At 49.0% G+C, this 26215-nt stretch overlaps 1 protein-coding gene across 10 annotated transcripts in view; it reads left to right on the forward strand.

The window, feature by feature from the left end:
- Positions 1-26215, forward strand: part of Tenm2 (teneurin transmembrane protein 2) — an 856557-nt gene that overhangs the window by 623497 nt on the left and 206845 nt on the right. The window lies entirely within an intron of this gene.

The raw sequence follows: 26215 nt of genomic DNA on the forward strand, positions 1-26215 counted from the left end.
GGGAGGAACACGCAGCGACCTCATTAGACGTTGCTTAGGATGAATGGATGCCCCTCCGACTGTGTTTTCCTTCTATCCGTTTCAGAGCAAGCAGAAGTTATTTTCGCTTAGGAAAGTAGCTAATTCATCAAGCTAGAACTATTAACTTTAATGAAGCTAAATCCCTCTAAATGTCTCCTTACTGATTTCGTGGGCCTTACGTAGCCACTTTATCTTGCTATTAATTTCCTAAATCCCTACTTTGTGCTAGGCCGCAGGCTGGCCCTGGGCATGAAGAAGGGACCGGAAGACAGCCGGTGACCTCCGGAGGCTACAGTCTAGGGAGAGAGCAGGCACACAGATCGGTGCGACCTCAGTCGCGTTTCCATGTGTCACTCAAAGTAGTGGGCGGGCCAAAGACAGAGGTGTGGACACTAGCGGTGTCAAAATGTATGCCTGGTTGCAAGGCAGACGTAGAAAAGCGACTCCTCTGGGGCCCCGGGGCCCTCAGATGTGAGAGGGTCGCTGGACATCACAAATGGACAGCCCCACGCAAGGTCTGGGAATGGAGGATGTCCAGCCTGGGTCCGAAATTTAGCTTTGCGAAGAGGATGCTCAGGAGAGACGCTGGTGCCGGTAGGGTCAGGGGGTGCGTGGAGAGCCCTACCCAGCTCCCTTCCTATGGGAGAGGCAAGGTCATTCTAAGGGTTTCTGTTCTTTTATAGTCCCTCCATTTCCAAGTGTTTCATCATCTCCTGTGTCACTGGGTGCTGTGCTATAAGCTCGCTTCTGGATCCATGCACTCCTGTTCTAGCCGCGGGCGTGTCTGCAGGCTTGCAGTCTGTCCTGCAGTTGTTTTCTTTCAGGGGAAGCAGCATGGGGCTTTGAACTCGGGGTCTTGAGGTGGCAGAGCAAAGGCATCAGCTCCACAGCCCTTTTCAGATTTTCGAGATAGCCCTTCTCACGTTCGCCCACGCCGGCTCCAGACAGCGACGCCTTTCCTGTATCCCCTGAGCGGCTGGAATTATGGGTCTGTGCCAATGTACCTGGCACTCTCCTGGGTGGGTTTGCGGTGTGCCAGTCACCCCAGCTATTCTGGAAGGATCTTGGTTGAAGCTAGCTTAGGCAAACATGCAAAACCCTGTGGCGAAAGTAACCCAAGCAAACGTGGGTGGGGGAGCGTTGTTCAAGCATCAGAGTGTCTGCCTCGCAAACGCGAAGCCTTGAGTTAAAATTATGGTACTGCCAGAAATCTCTTTTAAAAAAATGAAAAATTTCTGACCGCACTAAACCTATACGTTGGTTGTTTTTCTTCGAAACACGGCTGCATCATAACTGTTTCCAGTGTCGGGCACTATAAGACACGTAGGGATGATTAACATGTGTGAAAAGATGTCTGTAGGTTTTCAGCCAACATTGCACCTCTTGGCACAAGGGATTTGCACAGCCCGTAATCCAGGTATCGCAAAGGGTCCTTGGGCCCTTCAGTACCCACTGAGAACATGAGATACCACACAGATGAATTATGATTCCTATGAATTCTCGTGGCTGTGACTCTATTTGGAAGCCATCACGGTGGTCGATGTGCTTCTGAGTCTTACCCACACCCTGGGCCTGTGGGTGGACAGATGAGGGACCAGGTAGCCAGCTGGCCTGTCCATCCTCCCCGTTGTCTGTCCATCCCCCCATCCATCCACTCAGATCCCACCAGGCCCGTAGGACATCTTAGAGGAGCCCACAGATAGCGGGGAGAGGAGGAGGCTCTCACGCACGCCCACACCCACCACAGAACAGTTAAACGTGGCTTTTAACCACCCCGCCAGCCTTTTCATAAACAGAGTCACGTTTTGCCGGCCAAATGCAATGGAAAATATGAACTCATGTCAGAAAACAATTCTAAACCCCACATTAATGCATCTCTGTCTTTTTCTTTATTTATTTATGGGGTTTGTTGGAGGGTGTTTTTTTTTTTTTTTTGGTCCATTTTTGCACAGGAAATAAGAACCTTGTGGACAGGAAGATCATTTGTCAATCCTTCTGTGGCAATTTTCCCCACAGTTCTTTCGGCCCTAAATGCTTTTAAGCATCTGTCAGTCCCATATAATAGCCTTAATGGGAGGGAGGGAGAGACAGCGCCACCACCAATAACCACCACTTGCTGCATAGGAATGAGTGGGGGTGAGTAGCTCTCTCTTCCTGGCCCAGTAGAGATGATGGCCCTGTCCATATGTGGGCTTCCACACACAGCTGTGCAGCTCCTGTTGGCACTTAGACATTAAGTTGTCTGTAATTTTTATGCGTGTAGGAATAATGACAATTAAGAGGGAGAGAGCGAATGGCCTCCCCCCACAAAAAAAAATATTTAGCATCTCTGAGATGAGACAAGTCAATAAATGGCTTGATTACTAATTCATTCAGGAACAAAAAAAAAAAGGAAAAAGTGTAATAGCTTTCTAAACTGAAACGACCAAATCCAATAAGTAACTGTTTGTCAGGCCAGTAATAATGGTATTTGTATCTCTTTTAATTGGCTTTAACCTTTCCCTTCGTGTGTGCAGTATTAAAAAATTAAAGAGGAAAGTATTTAGAGGCATAGATTTACGGCACTTCAAGGATTACATGCTTTTAATGAGGTCAGAACAATAAACCATCTGAGCTCAACCTGGTGTCCGATGATGAATTACTCCCTTCCACAATAGACAGACAAGAGAGAGAGAGAGAGAGAGAGAGAGAGAGAGAGAGAGAGAGCGCACATGCATGTGTGTACGCACAAGCCCATAGCTCTTGTCCACCACGTGGCTTGGCTTTGAGCTTCCCATAGGTCTTTTCGAGTTACCAGGAGCACTGAGGAAATTTCACAATGTGGAAAGGTTATGTGAATTTTAACACTCGTAAATGTTTGAAGATGTAGGATCTTTGTGTTCATGAAGTTACATGTGCAAGCATATGCAAGTGTGGATAGATGGATGGATGGATGAGTGGTCAATGGATGGATGGATGGATGAGTGGGTAGGTAGGTGGATAGATGATGGATGAGTAGATGGATGGATGGGTGGATGATAGATGGATAAGTGAATGGATGGATAGATGAGTGAATGAATGGATGGGTGAGTGGATGGGTGGGTGGATGATGGATAGGTAGATGGATGGATGATAGATGGATAAGTGAATGGATGGATGGATGGATGGATGATAGATGAGTAGATGGATGGGTGTGTGGATGATAAATGAATGAATTGATGGATGGGTGAATGGATGGATGGGTAAATGGATGGATGGGTGGATGATAGATATATAAGTGAATGGATAGATCAATAGATGAATGGGTGTGTGGGTGGATGGATGGATGGGTAAATGGATGGATGGGTGGATAGGTGAATGGATGGGTAGGTGGATGATGGATGGTTAGATGGATGGGTAGATGATAGATGTATAAGTGAATGGATGGATGGATGGATGGGTGGATGATAGATGGGTGGATGATAGATGGGTAAGTGGATGGATTGATGGGTGGGTAGATGATAGATGAGTAAATAGATAGGTGATAAATGGATAGGTGGATGGATGGCTGGGTGGATGGGTGAATGGGTGGGTGGGTGGATGGATGGATGGATGGATGGATGGCTGGGTGGATGGGTGAATGGATGGGTGGGTGGATGGATGGATGGGTGGATGATAGATGGATAAAAGGATGGATGGGTAGATGGATGGATGGATGGATGGGTAGATGGAAGGATGGATGGATGGGTGGGTGGGTGGATTTCAGTAAGGAGGAAAGAAAGGAAGAGAAAAAAGGAAAGGAAGGGAGACATGGAAGACAGAACGAGGAGAAGGGAGAGAAGGAGAGTCTGAGAAAGTGAATGAAAGAGAGACCATTTCTAAGGATATGTGCTGGTGTACTAGAACCAGGTTCTGTGGGCTTGAAAAGACCCAGTATGCAAAGCAAGGCTCATCCCCAATCCAGTGTATTCTCCACTCACAAGTGTGGCTGCGAAGAGCATTTACTGCACAGCAGTGTAAACATGCTGCAAATCAGGACTTTTTTGTTAATGGAGAGCTAGTTGCTAGTGAGCTCTTCACATCACAGCACTGAACATACACCAAAGCATGCAGAGTATCTATATCTAGAAAAAAAAAAAAGAAGATTGGCTCTTGTTTTTTGTTGTAGTTGTTTAGGAGTGCCAATGATGCCTAAGAGAGCTGGGAATGGGAAAGCAGTGTCTTTTCCTCTTTATTCATATTATTTATTATTTCTTTGGGAAAAAAATTCAAGAACTTACTAACTTATGGCAAGAATAAACATTTTTATTCTGATAGAAGAATCCTCCAAAACCATGAGAACTTTCATTTTGTCTGAGGAAGTGGAGGGGGAGGAAATGGTAGAACCCAGTGGCCCAAGGACTTCAGGACTGGCCCAGCCAGGAGCCTCTTTTAATTGTCTTTAACCTTTCCTTTCGTGTGCACTTCTGTGACAAAGCCTCCCGAATCTTCCAGAATGAAAGGAACAGGCAGAAAAAAATGAGCGTTGCCCTCCATTGGTCCCTAAGGGTGGATTGTTGACAAAAATCCCATCCTACGACCAATTCGGAGGAAGAAGCCACCCGATGCCTTCTAAGTAGGTCTTCTGCCATTGGCTGGAACAAATCTTATCCGTCTCTGCCATTGGCAGCCTGACAGTAGGACCTATCTCTAATTGGACAGATAACACTGCACTTGGGTAACAGAGTTGAAAGCATGCATGCGATCCCCAGAGCTGGCAATCCTCCATGCCCGGCCCGGGACGCGCTGACGTGTCCTTTGTCACCTTGAGGGGCTGTCAGCTCTAGTCACTCTCCTTTCCCTCAGCTGTTTTTCTTTTCTTCATGACAGCCACGGGTTCCACGTGACTCCTCCCAAGTAGACAATTGCTCTCATTTCCGATACACTCTTGCAAATACTGACTCTGGTCTCAGAAGCCCCTACTTAAGACTGTTGATGAAAAGAGGTGCTCAGCTTACAAACAGTTCATTGCACGTCCAACAGACGCTCCTTTGTGCCAGGCTCTGTGTGCGACGGGGCTGGGGGGCAGAGAAGAGTAGCAAGCTGACCCCCGCAGTCGACAAAGCAAGCAAGGACGGTTCGAGCAACTGAAAAACACCATGGAGCACGCGGGGCCTCTGAAAACCTTGAAACGCGGGATGTGATCAAAGGAATGGCGGGTATTTTCCATCTTTAGGGAGAACAGGAGGGCTGGCACTGCAGAGGATGTAGTCTTTGATTGACAGGAAGAACACAGCCATGTGTATACCGCTTATTACAAGATGTAGATCTTCTGTGCCTTTCAGAAGGACTTTTTTTCCCCCTCTTTGGCTCTCATTTGAGGACAGAGATTCAGAAAGGGCAACATGATTTCTCTGCGGATGCCTTTGCTTTCCACGTGAACTCAGACAGTCTTTACGGCCGCCGTATTCTTTAAAAAAAGAATACTCAGAATTGGGCTTGCATGCCTGTTTGTGGTAGATTTCCATGGTGTCCTATCCCCGAGTCTGTTTGCTGGTCAGGATTGTGGGTAGCGTCGTTTACCTGCAAGGAAGCCTCGGGCTGCACTGTCCTGAGCTGTCACATCTCCACAGATGTGACATCTCTTCGATTTTTCACCCAAGAGCGTATGTTAAAGTGGAATATCCGTAGACTTCGGGTCAAGAAATACGCAGGTTCAAATCCCAGTACTGGCGCTTCCCGTCACCCACAGCATCCTGCTGACCTTCTGTGAACATCCAGGGCCCCGGGTATAACCTGAAGACATAAAAACGCCCGCTTTGTAGGAGCGTGTCGGAAATGAAATAAGGTCGTGTCTCTGAAGTGCCACACTCTGAATAGCCCGCAGCTCCCCTTTAGAGAAGTTTCTGGAAAGGTTGCTGAACTGTGAGTCAGCCAGGTGAGGCTGTCACTGTTGGGAGAGGAGGGGAAGGCGTTCACCTCACCTTCCGAGTCTCTGTGAGATGGAGATTTGCGGCCGGGGATGCGAGGTTGCAGCTGAGGTTGCCTGGATTGGGCAGACGGGAAAAGGAGGAGGTAGCCGTCCATTTTTAGCAGGCCCACCAGAGAGGACAAAAGAGGCGTGCTCAGCTGGGCACCGAGGCGGAAGATAAAGGCTCTCCTTTTAATCCTCCGCTTATTCAAGAGTCACCCTCTGTCCTTCCTCCTCCTCCTCCTCCTGTCCCTCTCCCTTCTTTCCCTTCTCATTCTGTCCCCTGAAGCACCAGAAATAAAGCCTAGAGCTGGCTGGACAGATTCCATGAGTCCCCCTCACATCCCCACAAAGAAATTCATACAGCAAATGGCGTGTTCCCCCAGAAGATGAGTGTCGGGCTGCACGTGCACACAGGGTGTGGTCCAGGGGGAATGGAAGCCGTGTGTGAGAAGACAACTTCTCAAGAAAGAATCAGAAAACGGGGGAGAGGAACATAACAGAAACCAGATTGTGTGTGTGTGTGTGTGTGTGTGTGTGTGTGTGTGTGTGTGTGTGTTCACCTTTAATTGCCTAAAAATACGACAGCTACTCTTCGGCTGGTCTCCTTCCAGCCCAGTTCTGTTCTTCTTGGAGAGGGTAGGGAGGAAGAACAGGACTGAATTGGGAGCAGAGTCTAGAAAGAGCTGTCCAGATGTATTTTTTGTTCATGATATACGCATCCGCTTCGTTTGATTTTTTTTTTATGCCTTGAACCAACCAGCCTGCCATTTTTTTTTTCAAATTTAGAATGTACATTCTTAAAGACTAGTGGAGGAGAGAAGAGGTCCTTTCTGGACAAGAGAGCGACATTGTTTTTAACTAAGTTTTATTAAGAAGTGACAATTACTTTTTTTATGATACATTTAAGATAGTGAATTATGAATGACAGAAATCCCCTCCAGCCTAATTGAGAACCATTATGTCTGGTAATTGGCACTGATTTCTGCAAACAGTCATTTTTCTCTGGCCTATTAACATAATTTAAATTTTTAATTGCCCTTCATAATTGTCTCTTGGAGTTCACAAACAGTCCCCACTCCCCTCAGGGGGTTTGAGACCCGGTCATACCCCAGGGAGCTGTCACCAGAAACTTGAGGATGAGCCCGCATCTTCAAAGCCTGACACCTGCGGTGACAAGTGGGGCAGGGTCTCCAGGGCTGAGACATTCTCACGCTTACGCATCATCCGGAGCATTCACCCTGAAGGGACCCCAGCCAAAGGAAGAGCTCACAAGCGTGGGCGTTCTGCGTCACCAAGTTCACGCCTTGTGGGACACACGTGTGATTAGCTCAGTGCCCGTCAGAAAGAAACGGAGTTCCCAGGAAAGTCACGCGCATCGCTTCCTCATGAGTATTGAAACAACAGAAACACTTGCTGCTGGCCACTTTGGAGTTGGGCAAAGTTGGAGTCCGTAGAAAAAATGAAAAGATCTACGTTTCCCTATAATTCCGCTGATAATATGCATTGTATTTGCACGCCTACCCAGAGATGAGGTGTGTATTTGTGGCGTTGATCGTATATATTGTTGTGTGGCTTTTTTTCTGTTATTGTTATTGTTGTTTTGCCAGTCCTGGGGCTTGAACTCTGGGCCTGGATTCTGTCCCTGAGCAACTTTCGCTCAAGCGTTGTGCCACTTGAGCCACAGCGCCACTTTTCTGTGATTAATTGGGGATAAGAGTCTCCCAGACTTTCCTGCCCAGGCTGGCTTCGATCCGTGATCCTCAGATCTCAGCCTCGTAAGCAGCTAGGATGACAGGCGTGAGCCACCAGCGCCCGGCCTGAAGTATGATTTTCACGGAGTGGATCCCGTGCCGTGTGTGAGTTGTTTACCATTGCGTATTTAAGCCTTCCGTCCCTGGTAAGGACCAGTTGCTGTCAGGAAAAGGCGAGTGACTCGCCGTGCATATCTCTGTTATCCCAAGAAGATGCCCTGCTACGTGAACCCTTCAAGAGTACAAACATCCTGCTAAATCACCTTCCAAAAGCAACGTTGGATTTCAGTACCTGCCCTCCCCTCAGTGGGTGAGAATGCTGGTTTGAACTCAGGACCTGGCACTGTCCCTGAGCTCTTTGCACTCAAGGCCAGCGCTCAACCACTTTAACCAGCGCACCACTTCCAATTTTCTAGTGGTTAACTGGAGATAAGAGTCTTACAGTCTTCCTACTCTGGCTGGCTTTGAACTATGATCCTCAGATCTCAGCTTCCTGAGTGGCTAGGATGACAGGTGTGAGCCACTAGTGCCTGGCTTTAAAAAAAAAAAATCGCTCCCATTTCATTTGTTCCATAGCCCTCTAACTTTTTCTAAACTGGACAGTGGCAAGCCCAGGGTCTGAAACAGTTTCCGAGCCCAGAACATTTTACAGAGGATAGAGATATGTTCTGGTTATTAATGCATATTAGTTGTGCAAAGAATTCCCACTGTGGTATTTCTATATGTCTCCCAATCAAACACCTCTCTCCGTCATTGCCCCTCCTTGGACAAAGATCAAAGGTTTATTGCATTTTCATATGTGTATGTAGAATAATTTGACCCCACTCACCCCCAGCCCTCTCCCGTACCTCCCTTCTGCTGCTCCCCACATCAACAGAGCCGTCCTGTCTGCCATGCATTGTTAATCACTAGGTTCTGGGCCTGGGGAGAGCATGGCTGGGTAGCTTTCTCAATCTGTAGCCTCATGTGATCTCACATTCCATTTTTCTGTGAATGTTGTAATTTCCATCTTTTTTCCCCCATTTCTGCCAGGCTTAGAACTTGAACTCAGGGCTTTTGCTCAGGTTTAACACCACTCGAGTCACAGCTCCATGTTGGGCTTCTTGGTAGTTTCATAGAGATAAGAGTCTCATGAACTTTCCTGCCTGGCCTCAGAGCTCAGCCTCCTGAGTAGCTAGGATGACAAGCGTGAGACACCAGATTCAGGCTCAGCCTTCTTTATGGTTGAAGCATACTCCATGTTGTGTATACACCACGTTTTCCTTAACCATTCCTCATTTGACAGACATGTCGGCTGATTCCATAGCTTGGTTTTATTAACACTTCTACAGTAAACTTGAGTATGTAGGTATGTTGATTGAATATTGGCTTACTTGGTTTAGGATGTCATTTGGAATTGAACAGGTACAGGAAATAGAATTGTCCTAGGTGCACACTTAAGTAAGTTTATAAAGACCTTCACCATCAACACTAAGACTCGATAAAAATCAGTCTGCTCACCACTGAGGACATCTGTGGGCTGGGGATTTCTTCCCTCTGTTTCTCCGTAGCAGCTACACTTCTCCTGACTCCTGAAGGCCCAGCCCTGTTTTCTGTGAAAATAGGAAAGAAAAAAAACTAAAAACATGGGATCGTTTCAAAGACGCCAGATGAATCTTTGCCCCAAGCCAACTGTTTATTCAGCTTGTTCAACTAACAAATAATTTCACTGGTGATTTATTGTTTTCCTTGGTGAAATTTCCCTTCATACATCCATAATTAAAAAGGGTACAGAAGAGAAAATCAGTGAACCTGTCATATAACATTTGTTAGCATCAGAAACCAAGGCATCCTAGCTTTTAGGAAAGAAAAAAATGAGAGAGAGATGGATGTTGAGATATGGATTTTTAAAAAAAACAGTTTTCTTTTAGAAATGAAAGTGTGTGTGTGTGTGTGTGTGTGTGTGTGTGTGTGTGTGTGTGTGTGTGTGTGTGTGTGAAGAATGGAGACCAAAGTGAATATAGGCATGTCTTCAAATATGATGACCTAATTTCCATTAGTATTGGAAACACGCTCATTAATGATGAACACATGCAGTGTTTTTATATTCTCTTAGAGGGGGAAAAATCCGATCTGTCTTTTTTTCTTTTTTCTTTCTAAGTATTAGGAGGTTTTCCAAGGTGGAGGAGGGGAAGCTGAGTCCCATACGAACTTCCCAGGAAGGCAAGTCCCCTAAATGCTTTGCCCCTCGGGAAGCAGGGATGGCAGCCATCACAGAAACACTGGAACTTGAGGAGAGGCCTTGCTGGGAAGGAAGGGTTAGATCTGGCAGAGAATGCCATGCCCGGCCAAGCCTAGCCACGGCCCATGGACAGACCCTGAGTCTAACGCCAGGCCCACTAAGTGCTTTGCAATGGAATGGAGCATGGAGCTCTGAAAGGGAGAGCTTTAAAGTAGGATGAGGGAAATAACGGGGAAACAGATGACAGATGCTGCTGTCGCTGAATGCTGCTCTTCCACACATCCTCCAGACCTGGGACCAGCCCCGGTTCCTCTGAACTCACCGGAAGTGTCCTTCTGTCCCCCCTCCCCAGATACCTGAGCCCCTGGGGCTCAGCTCTAGCAAGCATGAAGCTCTGACCTGAACTCTAATACCCTCCCACCAACAGAAGGACACACGTTTCCTCTCCAAGTTTTGTTTTTTCATCCCCTAGGCTGTTTAAGTTCTGACTTAGAATTCAAAACTGGCATTTGGGAAGCTCCAGTGGGAAATGGGGGCGGCAGGGTTGGGGGAAGAGGGGTGGAGTCTAAACATAAATGTAAAAGATACAGCTCATTCCGTCTTTGAAATTGTTGGTGTGAAGAGAGCTCCGTGGTGGTTTATTTAAACAAGGTCGACTTCGACCTTGATTGACTTGCAGAAAATTGCCTGGTACAAGAGGCAAAGGGAAGAGGAAAGAAAAAATGGCAATCAGCACCAAATGTTTCACGTATTGATTGACAAGCACCAGAGATGTGCTAGAGTAAGATAAATTGGCCAACGGGGCCCATCTTGACAGCTACTGAGATGGGAAAATTGTTCTTGTTAATTTGCTGCGGGGACCCTGTCATGGATGGGGCAGCCACGTGACAGGCTCCTAATTGTGTAAACAAAGTTCAGATTCCTCCGCAGCCCTGTTCTGAGATCCACTTTGGTACATTTCTGGGTCTGAGTCACCAGGAGGCGTGCGTAAGTGGCGGGAGAAAACGGGACTCACGCATCTGCCGTAAGCTGGCATTTGTGACTGAAACAGAACAAATTACTTGGCAGACCTTTTGCAACGTGAACAATAGATTTCTAACAAACTCGAGGGCCCACGAGCCAAGCTTGTTCTCTTGGCATTGGTTTTCTCGGTTTTCCTCTTGGCCTGCGCCTGGATCTGATTGGCTGTATCCGGCTTCCTGGTGGAGAGGTGGTTTTCAGGGATTTCCATGTCACTTCCTGGATTGGTGGCATCAGAACAAATCCTTCCTCCATCTTTCTTGTTTCTGCCGCCTTGGGCACTCCTTTTCCTTTTTCTTTCTTACTCAGTCTGTACCTCATTCTCTCCCATTTTCTCCCCTCATCTCTCTTTCTTCCTGCCCTGTGGGTTAGTTGGACAGCAAGATGGAAGGGAGGCACAAAGTGGGAGACAGGCGAAGAGGCAGAAAAGGTTGGTGCCCGGTGTCATCCCACAGGAACAACGCGGGTTCAGCTTCCACCTTCCTCTGAGGCATGATTGATCACCCGATGGGTTATTGATGATCAGTTCTTCTTTTGTCCCTTCTTCCTTCTAACCAGGGGTCCCACCCATCACCCATCTCCTAAGACTCTTGCATCAATTCTGGATAGTCCAAGGTTTTTAGAATGACAGAAAGACCAGATACACTGCCACAAAGTGACAGAACTATATTCACAGGCTATCCATTGTGACCTTCCGTGAGCGGAGGGGGGAGGGGTCTGCGCCTCTGCTTACCCTCGGACCTGACCTGGGAACTTGGGGATCTGGGGAGCTTTGCTGAGGAAGGGAATTCCTCTTGGCTTGGGTGACAACCTCAGTCTCTAACTACTAGAAAAAGAAAACAAAACAAAAATCCATAAGTGGAGCTATGGCTAACGTACTAAGAACACTAGCCTTGAGCAAAAAGCTCAGAGACAGTGCTCAGGCCCTGAGTTCAAACCTCAGCGGCGGGGGCACACACACACACACACACACACACACACACACACACACACACACACACACACACACACACACACACACATACACACACACACACACACACATACATACACACACACACACACATACACACACACACACAAATGCAAAAGAGGAAGTCCTTCCCCTGAGACCAATATTTAAAGTAGGAAAGCTGTGTCCTTCTCCCAGCGTTCCACCCACAGATAGTACTCTCCCAGCTTCTGAGAGTAAGACAAGCAGGAAGCCAACCGAAAACAACTGACCATTTCTAGGGGTTTCCTGAGAGGTTGGGGGCTGCAAGGCAGGGAGGCCTCATGTGACTCTCTTTCCGAAGCCCCTGGGCCAGCATGGAAAGGCAACAGAGCAGACCCCTGCCAAGCCTCCAAGGAAGGGCTGCAGAGACCTTATTAGGGGCTCCGTGATGCCAGATGCAGGAATCTACGTGAGGTAGATACGATCACCATTAAGGATGCTAAATAATTACAACTCTGAATTTTCTCATGTTCATTCACGAAGGTGCGATCTTTCCCACCCAGTCCTCACACCCTTGGAATGAATAAATCACTAATTGTTACTCTGGTGCCAAGAGATCATTTCTAACCAGGCCCTGAGGAGCAAAACCTTGAATTCTAGCTAAGATACTTGCCAGCCACAGGGACCTCTCCATGGCCCTCCTTTGGTGACAACGTTGACTGGTTAAGTAGAAGCTTCTCTACACCAATGGGTGCTGTGCCTGCTAGGGGCAGAGGGGATGTACGCGGTGTGAGAGAGCCAATTTTATCCTTGTCTGACCTCTGACTCACAAATTTGGAGTCCTGGTGTAAAGATTTTTAATCCTAAAAGACAGGAAGCTAAATGAATGCATGTGCATAATCATTATATATTTTTAAATCAATGTGTCAGGAATAAGTTGTATATAGGAACAAGGACTGCATTATGTATGTAGGTACAAACAATAAGTTTGCCAGATGATGGAGGGATGGGTGGATAGATGAATGGAAGGGTTGGTGCATGGGTGATGGATAGATGGTGAATGGTTGGATGGATGGAAGGTTAGATAGATGGATAGATGGATGAGTGGATGGATGGAAGGGGTGATGGATGGATGGATAGTTGGTGAATGGTTGGATGGATGGTTGAATAAGTGGATGGATGGATGGATGTTTAGATAGATGGATGGATGGATGGACAGATGGTGAATGGTTGAATGAGTGGATGGATGGACGGATGGATGGATGGTGAGATTGATGGATAGATGAATAGATGGTGAATGGTTGGATGGTTGAATGAGTGGATGAATGGATTTTTAGATAGATGGATGGATGGATGGACAGATGGAGAATGGTTGGAAGGATGGTTTAGTAGATGGATGAATGGAAGAGTTGATGGATGGATAGTTGGTGAATGGTTGGATGGATGGTTGAATGAGTGAATGGATGGATGGATGGTTAGATAGATGGATGGATAGATGGTGAATGGTTGGATGGATGGATGGATATTTGGATGAATGGGTATAAATCTATCCTAATCACCAAAGATTTCTTTTTCGTGTCAGTCGGGTGGCTTGAACTCAGGGTCTGGCTGCTGTCCCTGAGCTCTTACTAAGGTTTTAATATAGTGCAAGGAAGTAGGGAGGCATCTGGCTATTTGTCTTATTTTAATACTGAAAAAGCTTTCTGGGCCTTGGATTCCGCAGCACTGGAGCTGGAGGTTAGGCTTTTGACTGTGAGAAATGAAGACGTCTGGCGGCCGAAGCTCTGACACAGGACTTTCGTGTGTGGGCAGCGTGCCGCAGCCTCAGGAAGGCAGCTTGTGGTTGAGACCATGGTCAGGTTTTTCTGCTGGGAGACAGGCCGAGATACTGGGTGTCATGATCTGGGAAAGAGATGGAGAAGGAAGGAAGAAGAAACTAGTATGCCTTTCCTCTTCCTTTATTCCTTATAATAAGTCAGTTGGACTGGCTCTGTCTCCATGGAGCCCAGAAAGTGGCCAGGATGGTGGCCTTGTCTGTGTGTTACCGACATCTGCACAACACATGTTCCCCAACTCCTCACTTCCCGCTCTCTGACCAGGGTTCTAACCAACCTCATGCAGGACCGGTGGCAGTCAAGGCCCCAAATGACATTTGAATGAACAGAGAAAGGCTTCCAGTGGAACTATTGGAAAAAATGATCGACTCAGTTGTTGAAATTACAGATGGTGGGCTTGCTTTTCAGCTTCAGGGAGGGTCTTGTGAATTTCAACCACTCGAGTCAAAAGTCAGACTAATAAGAGCACAATTGGACTTAATATAGTGTGTCAAGATTTACAGTAACAAATTATTGTTTTTCAGCTATGAAGATGTCATTAAGCATATGCCGAGCAATCAGGGCTTGACTGTAATAGGTTTGTGAGGGAAGGACTCGTTTCTAATCCCATTCAGGCCTGCTTTCCCCTAGACGGCAGCAGCTTTTATAAAATGATGGTTATATCTCCTCATTATAGAATCTAATCTCCCCAAAAGACATTCCACAGCTGCAGAGCTCCAGCATCTTTTAGTCACAAATTGTTTTTATTATTTATCCCTATTTAACTAAAGAAGAAAGAGCCATCGGATGATTTAACAAGATGAGAATTTAGTGGCTTTAACATTTGACAGTACTCAATTGCTAACCCATGGATTGATCTTCGATCCAGGCAGGATAGTACTTGATGGGGTTTGTTTTTTTTTGGTGGTGGTGGTTGTTCTGTTTCTGTTTTTGTGTTATATACTTTCCTGCTTCCATTGTATAAATATAGCATGGCTCTTAAAGAAAGGAAAAGCTATAGCCAGGCGTAGTGATTCACATCTATAATCCTAGCAGCTTGGAAGGCAGAGATGGGGGGACAGTCCTGGCATCAAAACTCCTGAGACTCCATCGGAACCATTGCTGGGCACAGTAGCGTGAATCATCATTCCCCAACAATGCTAGTACAGGTAGGAAGACCAGGCTAGCTCTACCATAAAGTGAAGACCCTACCCTAAAAATATCTACCACGCCAGTGGCTCACGCCTGTGATCCTAGCTACTCGGGAAGATGAGATCTGAGAATTGCAGTTCAGAGCCAGCCTGGGCAGGAGAGTCTTCATGAGACTCTTATCCCCAGTGAACCACTCAAAAACTGGAAGTGGAGCTGTGGCTAAAAGTGGTAGAGTGCTAGCCTTGAGCAAAGGAGTTCAGGGACAGTGCCCATGAGTTCAAGCCCCATGGTGGACAAAAAGTAATAATCTAGCACAAAAAGGGACTGGAGACATGACTCAAGTTCAAGGCTCTGAGGTCAATCCCTAATACTGCCACAAGAAGCAAGGAAGGAAGGGAGGGAGGGAGGGAGGAAGGGAGGGAGGGAGGGAGGGAAGGAGGGAGGGAGGGATCAGTCTCAGAATTTAAGAAATTGTAGAAACACATATAAAGAAACACAAGTGTCCGTCCGGTTGAAGGTCAAATTCTGCCCCATAATGTGGAACTTTTCACCTACAAAGTGAACGGGGAGTGGGAGGGGTCCCAGAAGAAAGAGCCCAATTCTTGAGTGCTGGGATATGATGATTTACTGGTGCTCATCTTGTTACACAGGATGTTCCATGGTGGCAGAACATTCTAGACTCTGAGGAAGTGTTTGCGCTGCGTTTAAGTTTGTTCAATGGGAACATAAAAGTAAAGTAGGACTCATGAGTTTTCACCCCCTCCCTCTGTTGGTACCACTCTCAGAGGACAACCAAGATGCTTGAATGAGAGTGTTCTAGAACTCTGTAGGTGCTGATGGGCAGGAGGTGGCCAGGGTAATGCAGGCTCCGGGTGAGAGGATGGGAGAGCTCACTCACCACCTGGAAGGCCACACACAGCTCTGAGATGGTGTTGTGGGGTTGTCTCTTCTGTTGATGGTTTGTAGCAAATGTTTCCTTCTTCTCTCCCTGCCCCGCCCCCTGCCCCGCCCCCTGCCCCGCCCCTTACCCCCCCCCAACCTCAGGACTTGGTACGGATTTCTGGGAAGGATTAGACTTTTTTCATGGGTTATTCCTTCCAGCCTGCCTGGTGTGGCAGTTGGTGTGTTGCTCAGACCCAGCTAGACAACTTTTCCATCTCTTTTCTGTTCATTCTGGGCAGGCTGGAATTGTTTATTTGTGGCCATTTCCTCTCTAAGCTTTTGAGCTTCAATGCGAAACTTTATTGGTGTAACTACTTTTTCTGGTCTTGTGATGAAAGATCTCAATAGCAGCAAAATTCAAATAAGTTTTCAAAAAAACACCTTATTGAGTGTTATATAAATATCTATTTTCCTACCATGAGAGCAGCTGGGAATATCGTACTGTGTGAATCTACATTTTTTACTTAATAATTGTACTCTTAATGTAATTTATCATTCCGCGTCTATTATTTATGTACCAACCAAAGGGTATGGATGCTAAAAAATATAATTTCCTATCACCTATCTTCCATTTCTCTCTATTCTAAAAGCCCTGAAGATACAGTTCTCCCATAAATAATAATAAAGAAAATCAGTGCATTCACATTTCAGCCAAGTTCCCCGCCTTGTCACACACATTCCCGAATACAGGCTCTGGGGTCCGTGCACAGACCTCTCCTCACAAACCAACACCGCCTAAGGCCTGAAAGAAATCAGGTCAGACTACAGGAGAAATCAGAGAACACGACCAAAATTAATTTGCTGCTCTGTACCACATGTGAATACGAGTTTGCAGGGGGAATGCTTTTTTTCTTTCTGAAGTATTCTTAGTCTTGTGTATGTTAAAAGCTGTTCACTGGGAAGGAGGGAGAGATGAAAGAAGGAGGGAGGGAAGGAAGGAGGGAAGGAAGGAGGGAGGGAAGAAGGGAGGGAAGGAAGGGAAGGAAGGAAGGAGGAAGGGAAAGAGGGAAGGAAGGAAGGAGAGAAGAGAAGGAGGGAAAGAAGGAGGAAGGGAAGAAAGGAGGGAGGGAAGGAGAGAAGGAGGGAAGAAGAAGGGAAGACAAGAGAGAGGGAAGACAGAGGGAGGGACGGCGTTTAAGAACCTTTTTCAAAGCTGTAATGGAAATTCCCTAGTAGTCTTTTCTTTTCTTCCCCACAATCAATCTTACATTAGATAGAAACTATCTTAGTCCTGGTTTACAGTTGACAATTCTTCCATTAAACAAACCCTGTGACCAGTTTCCTGGCATTGTAGAAAAGAACAAAAGGACAGTGAAATTAGGAATCCCGCCATTTCGTGTTTCTGACTGGGCACTGACCAGCCCCTCCCTTCCCTCCCCATCCACTTTGCCAAATGAGCCAAACCCAGGCACCCCTGCCTCCCGGGTGAGCACTAATTACTGTTTGCACGAGGCTTTGAGATCCACAGATGAAAGCACCTGTAAAAGCAGGAGGGGGGTGGTGGGGAGATGTTATTACCTGGAGAATGGTTACAGGCTCTCATTTCACCCTGGAAACCCATCAAGCAGAAATGTTGCAGCATGAGATTGAGGCTGGCCAAATATTGCACTTGTTATAATTAATTTGAGCTTAAGCTTCTACACGGTGACATGATTCTTTTAAATAAAATTAAGTCCTCCAAGGATGCAGGCATCTATATGGGTCTCAATTTTCAACTGGGAACAAAAAGAATTTTTCTATATACATACATATATATATATATATATATATATATACACACACACACACACATATGTGTGTGTGTGTGTGTGTGTGTGTGTGTGTGTAGAACACAAGATAAATATGTCTGTGTCCTGGGGTAAGGTGAGGAGAACGTCAAGGCAGACTGCTTACTCTGGATGTCTCTTTGAAATGATGTGTGTCTCCTTGGCCCCAAGAGACTGACAAGGACGCTCATACATTTCCAGGGATCTGGGCTTCGAATCCTAATTCCCAGTGGGTGTGGGAACATCACCTGTATGTCAGGAGCAGCTGGGGGTGGCTAAAGTCTTTCCTGTGATGAGCCACTCACTACCTTGGGGGGATGGGGGTGTAGATGTTACTCGGCGATGGGTAGAAAGAGCTTTGCGTGTTTATCCATCACGTGGACAGGCACGTCATTGCTTTGCGTGCATAACGACTGTTAGGTTGTCTGTGTTAGTTCCCGTTGCTCCTCGTGTCCAGCTGATTGCCTTGGTCCGTTCCATCTGCCTGGCCTGTGGTTCACGATTTGGGGGATTTCTACAATGTCTTTTAACTGTGCTCCTGAGACCGTGGGCTACACCTCCTTTCCTCCCCCTGGTTAACTCAGTGTCTCAAGACTCGTAACCCCAACGCTCTGCCCTGGAGTAGAACAGGCCACGCATTGGCCCAAGGAGAGCACTTGGCTGGGCACTGTTGGTTCTGGGAAGCAGTTTTCCCCTTTTCACCCCTGATCGCCTCCCCTCCCTCCTGTCCCTCTCTCCCAGTGGCCTCCTTCACTGAATTCTAAGTCTCTCTCTTAACATGTCATGGTTAGGAGACGGGCCGGCCGGAGGACCTTCCTCTAGCCACGCACACACCAAGGCCCTCGCACCGCCCACCCGTTCGTCCGTTCCGGGCCCAACGCTGTAATTTCATCAACTGTGGCTCCCAGAAACCTATATTTATCATGCTAATTAGGAGCGCACACATTTTAATTTGAGAGGAAGACTGTTGGTGTCTCTCTGAGCACCGGGCTCGGCTCCGGTTCCAGCCGACAGAGGCAGGAGCTTAGGCCTCCTGCCCGTCTCCGAGCGTCTGAAACAGAGGCTCCTTCTTGCCAAACAATTTCTCTGTTGGATTAAAGAGTAGGGCGGGCGGTGGGGGGCGGGTAGGAGAGAGGTGCTGAATATTCTTGCTGTAGCTCGTTTGAAACTTCGCGTTTATCTTCTGCCTGCATAATATATTTCTCTGTGCACCGAGGAAACATGGCTCTTATGTTATCTAATTGTTTCCTGACACATTTAGCAACATTTCACACTCTTTAAAGTGACATTAACATTGCTGACAGTGGAGGTACATTCATTAGACGGGCTTTGAATGGTAGCCAAGATGCACACTGGAAAAGATGAGGAAGGCATTATTTATGGAAAAATAGAACCTCGGCTGACAGTCTCTGTGGGTGCGTATTAATTGTGCTGACTCTGGTCGATTTTAGGGTGTGGGTGGGTGGGGGGAGAGGGGGTACGTACACGTGAACACAGAAACACACACAGAGAACACCTCCTGGCACTGGCCATTGGGCCCGGGAACCATCGCTCTGCCTATGTCTTTTCTGTATTCTCTGGTCCTCTGCCCCGGGGCAGAGGCTGCAGAAGCGCATGGCTGGAGCAGCCTGCAAAGTTACCTTTGGACCCTTGCAAGGGGGCAGGTCCGTGTCCCCTCCTTCCCTTGGGGTGATTTTGTTCCTCAACTCCAGCAGTCTGTGTGTGGAGGCATGGTGTTCCCTTTCCTGAGCCTTCTGAGCTCAGAGACGCTGGATCTGTAGGGCGAAGGGACTAAAAGGTGGGGGGTGGGGAATGGAAGGTTTGTCTTGACCTTCATGAAAAAAAAATTAAGGCAGGCTGGAAGAAGGTGGAAGTCAAGAGTCGGGTTATAAATTTTTGCCGGGATAAAACCTTGCATGTGAGTGCAGCCTGGTGATTGATCTTAGAGCCTGTCATGTCGACTGGATAGCATTTAAAGATGGTGGAGTTTTAAAGGAGAGAGAGAGCACTCACTACACCTCGTCTATTCAACCTTCCCACGGCCTTCCCACTTCACCCCGCGTGGAATGACTTGTGGTGTGTGGGGAAGGCTGTTGACCTGAAGTCAGCCAGCACGTCCACTGGCAAAGCCAACTTCTGGAAATGGAATTTCATCCCCGTTCAAGTTCCCCCAGTGATCCTCTTTTGAGCAGAGACTGTATAGAAGAGATTCCAGAGGAGGGGGGCATGGGGAAGGCGGGACTGCAGGCTGGTCCTCAGAGATGGCCGCCGAGGGATTGTCCAACCACCCAGCACAGCACTTTCTCCCTCCTATGGTGTTGGACAGAGTTGGTTCACATCTTCCCGGGTATCTCCCAGGGCCAGGAGACTGCCTAATGATGTTTGGATCGGATCTCACCCAGGGTCTCACAGACGTCTAAAGTCTGAAGAAGAGCCAAAGAAAGAAAAGAAGAAAAAACTCACAGCCAGGCTCACAATCCCCTCTGAAGCGCTACCTCGTGAGTGAACGCGTTTCTCTCTCGGCTTCGCTGCCGGCTTTTCCGGAAAGGCTGCTTCTACCGGGACGCCAAATGACGAGTGACGGAGCCTTCCACACCACTTGACTAGAAAGACAACGTACAGTTGACATCAGAACCCGCTCTCTCTTCTTTTTGCTAACAAGACGCATGTTAAAAAGGCATGCAAACATCTAACCACCAAAAAACAAATACATAAAACCACACTAACACAGCACCCAAAAGTCAAGTCAATGCCCAGAGCGTCGCCACGCATCGGATAAATATCTGTGGAGTCCGTTTGTATAATCAGTCCATCACCATCCGTCCAGTGGGGGGAAGGGGGCAGCTTTGGATGGTATACAGGCTCTGTGCTGGGAGCTAGGACGCAGGGATGGACCATCCCCAGTCGCCTCTCGAGGTCGGTGAAGGTCTCGTGAATGAGCCAGGCAAATTAAGGTGAAATGAAGGCCAGTGTGTTACAAGCACAGTAGCACATGGATGTCCCCCAGTTCCAGTGGCTGGAGTAGTTCTTGGTGAGTCTCTAAGGAGTAAGTGGGGGTGGGGGAGCTTTGGGGAAAATAGGGTCCATCCCCAGGATGAACAGTGAGGGTGGTAAGGAGGGAAGAATGCGTATTCCCTGGTCTCCTGGCTTTGGCACAGTTAGGTAATGAGGGTAGCTGGCCAGGGATCATTACCACACAAGGATTGGGATGGGGGTCCTGGCCCTCCGGGATCGTGAGTGTGGTGATCGTGAGTGTGGTGATCGCGTGTCACCTGCTTCCTTCGCTCCTGGGCATGGCATCAGCCTGTGATCAGGATGAGGTGGTGGTGCAGGCAGGCAGCGGGCTCTGGGGGGGTTAAGAGGAAACGGCACGGGTGCATCGCTGCGGTCCGGAACGCACCATGTGGCTGCGTGTGCGGTGCACCGGCATCTTCTCGTGCAAGGGAAGAGGGACCGGGGACTGTCATTCCTCACTTTCAATTCACGTAACAGACACGCGAGCATAATCAACCTGCCCAGAGAAGGAGTTTGGTTTGGGCTCACCGTTCCGGAAGTTTCCTTCTCTTATTGATTTGGGCGGTGACGAGGAGCAGGTGGCAGAGCGAAAGTCCTCATGATCAGGAAGCAAAGTAAGAGGAGAGAGGATGGACAGGAGTCCCACAGTCCACTCAATGACACGCCCCCCCACGACCTAAAGACCCCCCCATGAAGCCCACACACACCCACTACTCCAGCCACTCTCAGTAACAGCACTTAACCCCCGAGCTCTGGGGGAACTGAAGATCCAACCTGTATCCTGTCATCTACACGGTACTGTCCAGTAGGGGAGCCGCTGGCCGGGGAAGTACTTGGACTGGGGTCTGTTGACATCCGGAGGCCTTAACGTCGGTTCCCGCGTTTCAAGTGTGCCCTGGGCAGAGGATTTTCAACCCTGCCAAGGTGGAGCACCCTTGCCGTGACAGGAAAGTGCCAATGGAATACACGCGGGTCTGCGCCACCACCCATCCCCCAAATTGTAATGTGGCCACGTCCCAGAGATGACTGGGGGCTGCTGGCTGTGAGGCGTGGCCAGGACTTCTGGGTAGAAGGCATCTGAAGCTCCTCTGGTAGCCGGTCAACAGTTGTGCAGCTGTGTGTAGGGCGGACAGGTGTCTTGGCAGAAGGGAATGGCAGACTCATTGTGTTTCAGCTAGGAAAGACACAGCATTAGGAAATTGAAGAACTCATCTTCCCACCAAAGCCCACTCTACCTTCCATCCAGACCCCTCCCGGAGTACAGTGCTTGCCGGGAAGATGCGATACGTCCACATGTCCCGTCGCTGGTGAGATGTAGGAACGACACCCACATGCGTAGAGCCCCAAGCTGTGAACTCCTGCGGGAGACCCCTCCCCTTAAACGGGGGGGGGGGAGCTCCAACCCGCGTCCCCCCCTTCCAATCAATTAACCATAATAGCTCGTGTGCAATCAGGCTGGTTTTTGCCCAGGCCATCTGAAAACGATTCATTGTCAAGAAAATGCTTAACTGGGCTTCGGTGGGTTCACCGGAGTGTGAATGAAGAGGGCAATTAGGTCTGCGGCTGTGAAAATAAAAACTTGACACGGGGTGAGGCGGGACACAGGGAAGGCAGCTGGGCCGCGGCCGCCTCGTCGAGAAGACGGAAGGGGTCATAATGGGAATTCCTCAGGTGAAGCTGAAATAACCCGAAATCATGCTGCAACAGCCTCCCGCCCATCTCTGGCCTCTGTAAAGAACACCCGGCCTCTCTGTTCCCCAACGGGGCTCTGCCGCCCCGGGAGAAAGGCATGCCGAGACTTCCCTCGGTGACTAATTACACCGGCTTTGGGCAGATTTCACCTCTGTAAACTTAAATTCCCCGATGAGAATGTAAGTTTACTTGCTTGGTGTTTTCTTAGGCAGGGAGTAGAGCTGATTGCATCAAATTTTCCTCTTCTGGTACTTGTTTTCTTCTTTCTCCTCCCTCCCTCCCTCCATCCCTCCCTCCCTCCCTCCCTCCTTCCTTCCTTCCTTCCTTCCTTCCTTCATTCATTCCTTCCTTCCTTCCTTCCTTCCTTTTCCTGGTGCTGAGGTCAAACCCAGGAGTTCATACAAGTTAAGTAAGCATTCTACTGACCAATTCTAATCAGCTAGTAAAAAAAAAAGACAAAAATCTTCTCAGTGCCTCGAGGTATCCCTGACCTGTGTTGTCTGGACGCCCCATCCACCTGCCATAGTTGTCCTGATCAAGACGTCTGCAGTCAGCGCCAGGCTTTGCCTGCGGAGTTCAAGAATGACGTCCCCCCCGCCGTTCAAGAATGACTTCACTCACCTAGAAAATGGAGGCCAATATGAGCAGCAAGGAAGAAAGATATTTATACAAGTGTATAAGTAGAAAAAACTGTATCTCTGTGTTTTAACCATGCGAAGCTTTGTACTCCACTGTTAGGATTCAAGTTACGATCTTGGTCTTCTTTCTAAAAATGTCAGACGTAGGCAAGGAATGGAGTACCCCAGAATCAAGCTGGTTTATGTAATCCTCCTCGACGCTTCTGAGAAGTACTTTACGTTCCTCTCTAGTACTGAGAGCAGAAACGCGCTCCCCACCCCGCACATGCCTGCGTGCGTGCTGATCAGTGGACAGCCATCTGCCTGTGACTCTCCCCAGTTCCATGGTGCCCACAATATCCTTATAAATAGCTCCGGAACTTCCCAGCATCCGCAGGGTTCCTGGGACCCCTTGTTCCTTTGCTTGTAATTTCACAGGAAGAGACTCGGCTCGAAAAACATCCAGGTTTCCTCTTCCGGAGACAGAACGTCCGGAGTCTATTTCCCGTTCTACCCCAATAGCTAAGTGGCTTATCCAAAGTGACAACCACCAACTCCCCAGTCGAATGAGAACAAATGGGCAGGATGCAGAATCCCTTGATCTATCTGGCGTAAACTTGGAGGCATGGGGCCTTCTGGCTAGCTCTGTCTATTCTTCTGCCTGCACCCATGACGTTCCTGTTACCCGCTGAACCCCATCATCCCTCCTGTCATCCGTCCCCCTGGCTTCCCAAACAGCCACCACTAGTCTGTCTGTCAGTCAGTTCAGGTGTTTGTCTGGCTATAGGTCTTTCAAACAGAACGTGAAATCTTATCCATTTGGGTCAATTAGGAAAACTTGAATTCCCCCCACCCACCTAATGTGCAAGGTCAGGGCAATTCCAGTCCCTCAGCTATTTAGACTTTGATCTTCAGGGAGGTCTTGGAAAAGCCCAGCAATCGCTTCTCCACCCCCTCCCCCGCCTCCACCCACCTCCACATCCTTGGTAGACCGTGGACATGGCCAGATAGTCTCTTCCAGCTGCCATAGTCACTCAATTGAGTGAAATTAACAGACATCATGCACAAGAGTCTAGACTCTGACTGGGGAGGGGCCGGTCTTGGGCTTGAGGAATTTTCCCTGAGTAGAAGCATCAGCACACAGACCTGAAAGAACTTCCCCCCGTGGCAGGAGAGGGGCAGGGAAGCACAGAGACCCGTTGGAGAATTCCCAGACGGGTGCCTGGTGCTTTGATTGTACGGCCACTGTTTTACTGGCCGCATTCATGTAAACACCGTGCAGATGGACGAAGCCGCACTGAAAAAGTTCAGAGACAGAATGGCTTCCCCACCACGCTCGTATCCAGAAACTTCTCTTCCCCACCAGTTCCTGGAGGGCAATCAAACCTGGCCGCCAGCCACCCACCCCACTCTTCATCACCCAGCTTCGCGTCGGCCTCCCGGAGCCCAGCCTGGAGAACGCTGTTCCCACCAGAGCCCTGGGGCTCCGGGGACATCTGTACCAACGTCACAGGGGCAGCTGGGACCTTCATGGGCAGCCGCTTAGTGGGGGGGGGGCGGGGGGATGGCCACACAGAACCACTTGGAAGTCCAGAACAAAAGCTCTGAGAATTGCTCTGAGCGCCATGCCCTGACAGCGCCCCTCCGTGCTTATTCACGAACATGCATCTTTTCTTGGAATATCGGGGTTGGGTGCCGGGGTTGGGGAGGGGGGTGGGGGGAGGAGGGAGAAGCCCAGAAACCTAGGTCAGTCTGTCCCTCATCGCCTTCTTCCGTGGTCCTGTGGACCATGCCACCAGAGCTGGGAACGGAGTAGGAGTCTTGGCCTCTGCCCCTAACTGGCCCCCCCTCCCTTAGGGGACTATGGGATGATTGCAACTCCTGAGGATCGGGCTGGGAATTAAATGAGATGGTACATAGCAGCAGACCTGCGGGGGGCGGGGGGGCCCTGCATGGCACCCGTTCATTGTTAACCATTACTGATGTTGGCACTGGTGCATTGGCTTACCCCAGCCATCGCAGCTACCTGGGAAGCAGAGGTGTAGGAAGAGGTTGCAGTCTGAGTCCACGGGACAAAAAAATAACCAGAGACCCTCATCCCAACCCAACCCAACCAAACCAACAAGCACTGTGCACTTGTAATCCTCACTAGAAGAGAGACAGGGTGGGAGGATTGCAGACCCCGGGACCCAGATCTCAAACACAACCTGAAGTGGCGGGGGGCAGGGGGGACTGGATTTAGTGGCTGATTTTGGTACAGCTTGGATGACTTCAGCCCACCTTCTCCCCTACAGCTGTAAATGGACCAGAGGCTTCTACCCACTGGTCTGCGTGAGCAATGATGCTTTCGCATCTCAGCGGTCACTAGACCAGAGCTGGAGTATTCAGACTTCCAGGGTCTGTCACCTACCATCTCTCTGTACTTGTTCCCCCCACCCCACCCCCAGGACTTTTCCTCTTTAGGGCTCTGTTCAGCCTTCTCTTTTAGGGGCATTCGTGGGGGCCCACCTCTCTCACCCCTGCCTAGCCTGGCTGAGTCCTGCCCTTTCCTCTCCCCGCGTCAGAACATGTCTCTGGCTGCGTCCCTCCATTCTGTTCTTTAACCGTGTCCCACCAGGACAGGGCCACGAGCCCTCAGAGGGGCTCACAGGACCAGGGGCTCGCTTATTCTCGACTCCTCATCCCGTAGCAAAGTGTGCCAGGCTGCCCTTTCCTCCATACACCAGATAATCAGAGGCTACCGTTTCTGAAGCAGCAGCAGCAGCCAAAAGACCCTGAACCTTCTCTGCGTGTGTTGTCGCCTACGGGCAGGAAGCAAGGTTCTCTGCAGACGGGAACACGCCCCGCTGGAGTCAAAGGGCTTGCTGCTTTCCCAGCCTCCCGCCCTTCCCTCCACAGCCCCGCAGCCCCGGGGTGCGCCCCGTGAGCCGCGCTTCTTGGCTCGTTTTCCTGAGCTTCCCGAGCGACCGTGGCAGCACACACGCAGGTGCCACGGCCCCAGGAACCTGCGGATGCCCGTTACCCTGGCTCAGCAGTTAGGCTGCCAGGAATCCCGGCGGCGTGGCACAGAAGGAAGAGCACTTCCAGTAAGAGTTGACCGGCAGGCAACTCTGAAGACTGCACACCTGCTGCCAGACCCGCTGCTTCTCCTCCAGGCATCGTGTGGCCGTGCCGCTCTTCCTGGGAATTTGCACACACACACACACACACTCCTGGGTGTGCAGAGTCATAGCACTGAGTCGCACAGAGTAGGACAAGGGCTAGCTGTGCACAGTTTGAATATAATGACCTTTCTCACCCTCCTCTTCTGCAACCCCCAAAGCAATGGCTTTAGGCTGAGTCTGTCCCGTGTGTCAAGT

The sequence above is a fragment of the Dipodomys merriami genome, unplaced genomic scaffold, assembly GCF_024711535.1.
Source record: "Dipodomys merriami isolate MVZ:Mamm:240054 unplaced genomic scaffold, mDipMer1.0.p SCAF_44, whole genome shotgun sequence".
NCBI lineage: Eukaryota > Metazoa > Chordata > Mammalia > Rodentia > Heteromyidae > Dipodomys > Dipodomys merriami.